This window comes from Danio rerio, chromosome 16 (genome assembly GCF_052040795.2).
Source record: "Danio rerio strain M-AB ecotype USA chromosome 16, GRCz13ab, whole genome shotgun sequence".
Lineage (NCBI taxonomy): Eukaryota > Metazoa > Chordata > Actinopteri > Cypriniformes > Danionidae > Danio > Danio rerio.
In genome coordinates this window covers 40,907,297-40,913,354 of record NC_141036.1, presented here as the reverse complement: position 1 = coordinate 40,913,354, position 6,058 = coordinate 40,907,297, and the positions used below count along the sequence as shown (strand labels likewise).

The window sequence follows — 6,058 nt, the reverse complement described above, 5'->3', positions numbered from 1 at the left end:
TACATAAAGGATGCATTTCCACTCACATAGCTCACATCCACGATGCCATATTTCTCAAATTGCTTGAATTGCATTGTCACCCTGATACTAACTTCTGATTTCTGATTTCAGATCTAACCCAAGGATCTAACCCGGGCGTTCCAGCTCTCCCTTCCTTAACCTTATTCTGCTCCAATCTACAATCTGCGACTACCGAACCTGCAACAGTGAATTCGTTAATCAAAAAGAATCGATAATAAACTCATGATAGTACTATTCTTGCCCCACTGTTCAGCGTTCGTGTATTAGTCCTATTGACATTGCGACTTGAGAATTCTCTAGCAAAAACCCTTGATTATTGGTCTCCGCTCCTCACAATTCTATATTCCTAGCATTAACAGCACCATTCCATCAGACGAATACTCGCTGAATTATCATGATATAGACCAAGCAATTTCGCTCATCAGTTTAGCCGGCCGCAATGCTTGGCTTGCAAAAATAGACATTTCATCCGCCTTTAAAATCATGCCAATTCACCCAGACTTCTGGCACCTTTTTGGCATTCATTGGCGCTCACAATTTTACTTTGCAGTCCGATAAACTTTCGGCTGCAAAAGTAGTCCTAAAATTTTCGATATGCTTAAGAAGCATTATGCTGGATTTTATCTAATAACTACGAAATCCCGCATATCATCCATCTCCTCAATGATTTTCTCCTTATTTCCCTACCTTCTCACCCCCAGCTAAACACCTATCGATCACCCAAAGGTTTTCGAAAATCTAGGCATCCCCCTCGCAGAGGAGAAACAGCCGGTCCCAGCACTTCCATAGAATTTCTGGGCATCAACTTAGATTTGAATAAATTTCAAGCATCCCTTCCCAAAGAAAAGATTGACCATATAATCTCTTTATCTCAAATTTTCCTCGAGAAACCATCATGCACAAAACGCGAACTGCTATCTATTCTCGCGCATTTCAATTTCGCGATGCGCATAATTCCCCAAGTCCGCCCGTTTATTACTCACCTCCTTCAGCTCTCCACCTCGGTCCCCGGTTTAGAAGATACCATATATCTTTCTAAACCCAGTCGCAATGAACTCAGCTTATGGATCTCCTTCCTTAAGCAATGGAACGGCTGTTCCTTTTTCTATAGCGACCTAATTTCTTCCCCGGTGGATATTAATTTATTCACTGACTCTGCCCCCTCAGTCGGGTTCGGCGGCTTTTACCAAGGTCACTGGTTTACTTCAACGTGGCCCGCAGATGCTCAGTCTACCCAGAAATCAGCAATCATCTGCGCTTTCGAACTATACCCCATAGTCGCAGCAGCGCTTTTATGGGTAGATGAATGGTCCGCCTCTAGCATTCTCGTTCATTGCGACAACGAAGCCACCGTTTATTGCATTAATAAAGGACGCTCGCACGCACTTCCAATTATGCCCTTACTAAGACGCCTCGTTTGAACGGCAGCCAAAAGCAATTCATTATGACTGCTAGACATGTTCCAGTTTGCAAAAATCAAATTGCTGATTCTCTCTCTCACTTTCTTTTCCAGAAATTTCGGCTCTTGGTACCGGAAGCAGACCAGCATCCAACACCTGTTCCACTCTATTCACAAATGATATTGCCATAAAACTTCCATATCTCTGATCCTTTACGCTGTCGCACCAAGGACCCTTGAGTCATATTCAGAAATGGCTATCACATCCAATTTCAATCCCGCAATACACCCCACTATATCTGATCTAACACTGCTGAATGCTGAAACACTCGCCTTTTTCATTAAGCAAAGCAAAACAGATCAGATAAGCAAAGGGCATTTTATTTACATTTTTAACATATTTTCCCCCACTCAGCCATTCCAAACTCTCCTAGCTTTCTCCATTCAAGGAGAGCAAAAGAGTCTGACCCACATGCCCCACTTTTTACTGATGACGCTAACCGTCCAGTAACCCGTTTTTGGTTTCAAAAACATCTGAAAGAAGTCCTTCGCCTTTCGGGCTTTTCCCCCGAATTGTATTCCAGCCATTCATTTAGAATTGGCGCAGCCACCACAGCAGCTCACAAAGGTCTATCCCCACACCAAATCCAGACCCTAGGCCGCTGGTCCTCCGATGCCTTCAAAGCTTACATTCGCCTCAGCCGATCCCACCTCAAGACAGCCCAGCTAGCCCTAATCGGCTAAATTCCAAACTCCAACTAGGGGTACGAGCTCGACCCTAAGTAGGCTGGAGTACGTGTGTGTGTGTGCTTGCGTATGGGTGCGCATGGAATGTGTGTGATTGCTCGCGCAAAGACAGCGTGCGTTTGCACACATACACATGCATGTTGCACGCAGATATGCATGGGTACAGGTGTACGTCTAAGTATGCATATGTGCGTGCAAACAATGAGTATGTGAACATAGGGGCACTACATGTTGTGCAGGTTGCATGTATGCTCTTAACTTTCCTTTCAAACCTACTATGCTCCTTCCCTCACCATGCTCTGACCCCCGCAGGGGTTCAATCCGAATTCGACTCTCGCGAGTCACCCCTAGCCCATCCCCGGCCACCCCTTCACTACCACCCCCAGTAAGAGCCTGCACTACCCCCTCCCTCTTCCCGACTCTTACTGCCCCCCCCCCCCCCCCCATAGCTCTGACCCCCGCAGGGGTCGCGCTGAGCTTCGACTCTCGCAAGAGTCACCATTTGCGCCCCACCCAGGCCATTAGAAATGGTATGTATGCGCATGTTATACGCATACATCCGATGTATACCTGTTCCGATGCGTGTGCATGCACATGCCGAAACAGGAATAGACGCACGTGCATGCTCACGCACGCAGGTTATCCCCTCTCTCCTTTTCTTCCTTTGGCGTCGAGTTCCTCCGCCCTCTCTTTTCTTCCTTTCTCACAGGCCATCAATCCTCAGCTCTAACTCCCGCAGGAGTGACTAAAACGAGCTTCGACTCTCGCAAGAGTCCCGCCCCGGCCACCCCCTGCTGCAGTCTCCACCGCCCCCTCCCTTTCCCAGACTTCAGCAGGGGAAATGCCCACAGCAGCTCTGACCCCCGCAGGGGTCGCTCCGAGCTTCGACTCTCGCAAGAGTCAATCACCACCCACGCCCGGCCCTTACCATGTAATAACCATATATATTCATATATATTTATATATGCATATATACTTCTATATTCTCCTTTTCTTCTTTCTGGCGTTGAGATTCTCCGCCTGGCAATTATTTGCCCCTTCTTTCTTCCTTACAGCGTGAGTGCTTCCGCTACTTTTACCCTTCTCTGATCTTCCCCCTTATCTCCTTACCCTCCTATTTCCTCAATTCTTTTCCAGCGTTGAGTCCTCCGCTAACTGTCTTTCTTTCAGCGTCACTCTTTCGCTATGTTCTTCCTTACGCATAGGCCCTCAATCCTCAGCTCTAGCCCCCGCAGGGGCGACTAAAACGAGCTTCAACTCCCGCAGGAGTTCAGGCCCTGGCCACCTCCCACCCTCTCATGCAAGAGTCTCCACCGCCCAAATCTTCCCGACTCTTGCTTGAGCAAACTAACCCCAGCTCCCACCCCCGCAGGGGTGTATATATTTGAGCCTTGACTCCCGCGGAGTCTATCCAGCCCTGCCCCCACCCCGCCTAAGCTCTAGCAGCCTACTTTGCTCTGCTCCCTTAGAAGCTTCTCTTCCTAAGCTATCAATGCTATATCCAGCAGCCGGATATGGCTTGTTACACCTGCTTTTTGGGGGGCTCTTCAATACGCGGCTGCTGTCCCGAGCTATTCAAAGGCATTTTTGGGGAGTTCCCGAGATCTACCTGAGCTCAAACTCCCCTCCCGCTTTGCAACGGGAGGGAGTCCTGGGCTCGAGGATCTCATGAGCTCAGGGCTCTCTCCCGGGACAGCATGCCAAACAAGCTTATAATTAATCATCAGCTAAGTGTGAACTCTTGAAGTGAAGTTTATGTATAAACAAATTTCGAGAGGATCACGTGCTTATGATTGCTAGCAGCTGACCCGCATTATCCAATTCACTACTATCCAATCAGATGACTCCTAAACTACTATAAATACCCTGGGGTTTATTCCATTGCTATCTTCGTTTTGAAGAGTCCCCCCTTCCTCCCCTACGCCTCCTTCTTAGACGGGTGACACGGTGGCCCAGTGCCTAGCACTGTCGTCTCACAGCAAGAATGTCTCTGGTTCCTGGCTCTACCAAAACTAGCAGACATTTCTGTGCGGAGTTTTGCACTTCTCCCCGTGCTCACGTGGGTTTCCCCCGGGTTCCCCGGTTTCCTCCCACCACCCAAAAACATGCAATTAAGCCAATTGAACAAGCCAAATTGTCAACATAGACACGCTCCTAGTTAGTAATTAGTTTCAAGAGCATTCACTTGCTACAGCAGGGGAGTTCCCGAGATCTACCTGAGCTCAAACTCCCCTCCCGCTTTGCAACGGGAGGGAGTCCTGGGCTCGAGGATCTCATGAGCTCAGGGCTCTCTCCCGGGACAGCATGCCAAACAAGCTTATAATTAATCATCAGCTAAGTGTGAACTCTTGAAAGTATTTTAGAACGAGCGCGCTGGTAGCGGCTATCTAAAGTATTAGTCAATTTACCTCTGTTTAATATTCAAGACTGACCGGAGTGTGACCGTGAGGGACGCCTTCGGCCGAGGCGATTTCTCTGAGCGACATGAGCACCCGAATGAACGGATGTAATAGTTACTAGTGAAGACAAAAGGTTCAAACATTTATCTAAATTACATATTGATATAATCTTCTTAATGTTTTATGATTGGAGTCAGATAAAACGAGGATAAATATATTAATATTCTAAACCACCTCATATTAAAATTGGAGTCAGATATGAGCTAAGTTAATATAAATCAACATTGTGCACTGGAAAGACCGAACATGCAGTGAACCTTCATCCACCAGTGGACACCGGCATTGGGCCAACTGGGTGGACCCTACATATTTAAAGCCATCGGATCAGTACATAACGCTGCACAGCATACATTAGGTCCAAAAAAAGAATGAATACATTTTCCCCGCACAAACTTAGGCCCCGTTTACACTGTCAGGTCTTGATGCCCAATTCAGATTTTTTTGTCTGTCCGTTTACACGTTCTTTTAATTGTGACCCATATCGAATTCATGCGTTTACACTTGCCATACAACCTATGATGCATGCATAAAGGCGGGTCCTAGCATCTGTGCCACACTAGCCACGATGGAAGAAATTTTCTTTTTAGCTCTACGAAATATGTGGTGTAGTATAAGCAGCAAATGGTTCAGTCCAGATTTACCCCCACGCAGTTTATGTAATGGTACGGCCCTGATGTGTGTGTGTGTGTAAGATGTAGCCTGTGTGCGCACTGGTGTTAAGGGAATAAAGTTGTTCTATGTGTATCCCGCAGTGCGTGCATTGATAACGTTAATAGCGTAAAAATTACAACACGAATTTGCCCAACTTTAAAATGATTTTGAGGCGAAGGAGGTGGGGAAGGGCCGTCATCGCAGCTAGCACTTATTGTTTATATGCTGTATGATGTCCTACACCACTGAGAGGAATTTGTGGTACGAGAGAGATCTCAGGTCTAGTGGGAGCAAATAATGGCGACTGACCACCGTCCTCCATGTTTCCTCTGTTGTTGTTGTTTTTTCCCACGTCGGAATATCCACACACGCTCTCTCTTCCACACCATTAAACCGCGGAGAAGCACCACATTGTCACAAGTTTAAGCAAAAAAAATCGGAATTGGGTCACATTTAACTGGTAGTGTAATCTGGGCCTTAGCTTTAACGGTACACAAGCAAGAAGTGCTAAAAACTGATTTTGTATGTCTGTTTGCCTTTCGGAGCCCCAACCATCGCGCAGTTATCCTCATCAGTCATGGAAGACGACGCTTGTGGTGGGCACGTTGTTGGAGGCCCTGAGTCAGGAAAATACTGAGAGGATGAAGATAACGACTGCGTCATATATCATAATGTCAAATTTAAGATCTTTTACGACCTTTTTAGGACCATTAAGTATTACATTTAAGACCTATATCGCAATAACAAAAAAACGCGAGAGAAAATGTAAAAGCATTAAATT

The 6,058-nt window shown here is 46.6% G+C and overlaps 1 protein-coding gene; it reads left to right on the top strand.

Moving 5' to 3' along the window:
* LOC137487940 (serine/threonine-protein kinase pim-2) overlaps window positions 1-6,058 on the top strand; it is a 74,529-nt gene that overhangs the window by 55,830 nt on the left and 12,641 nt on the right.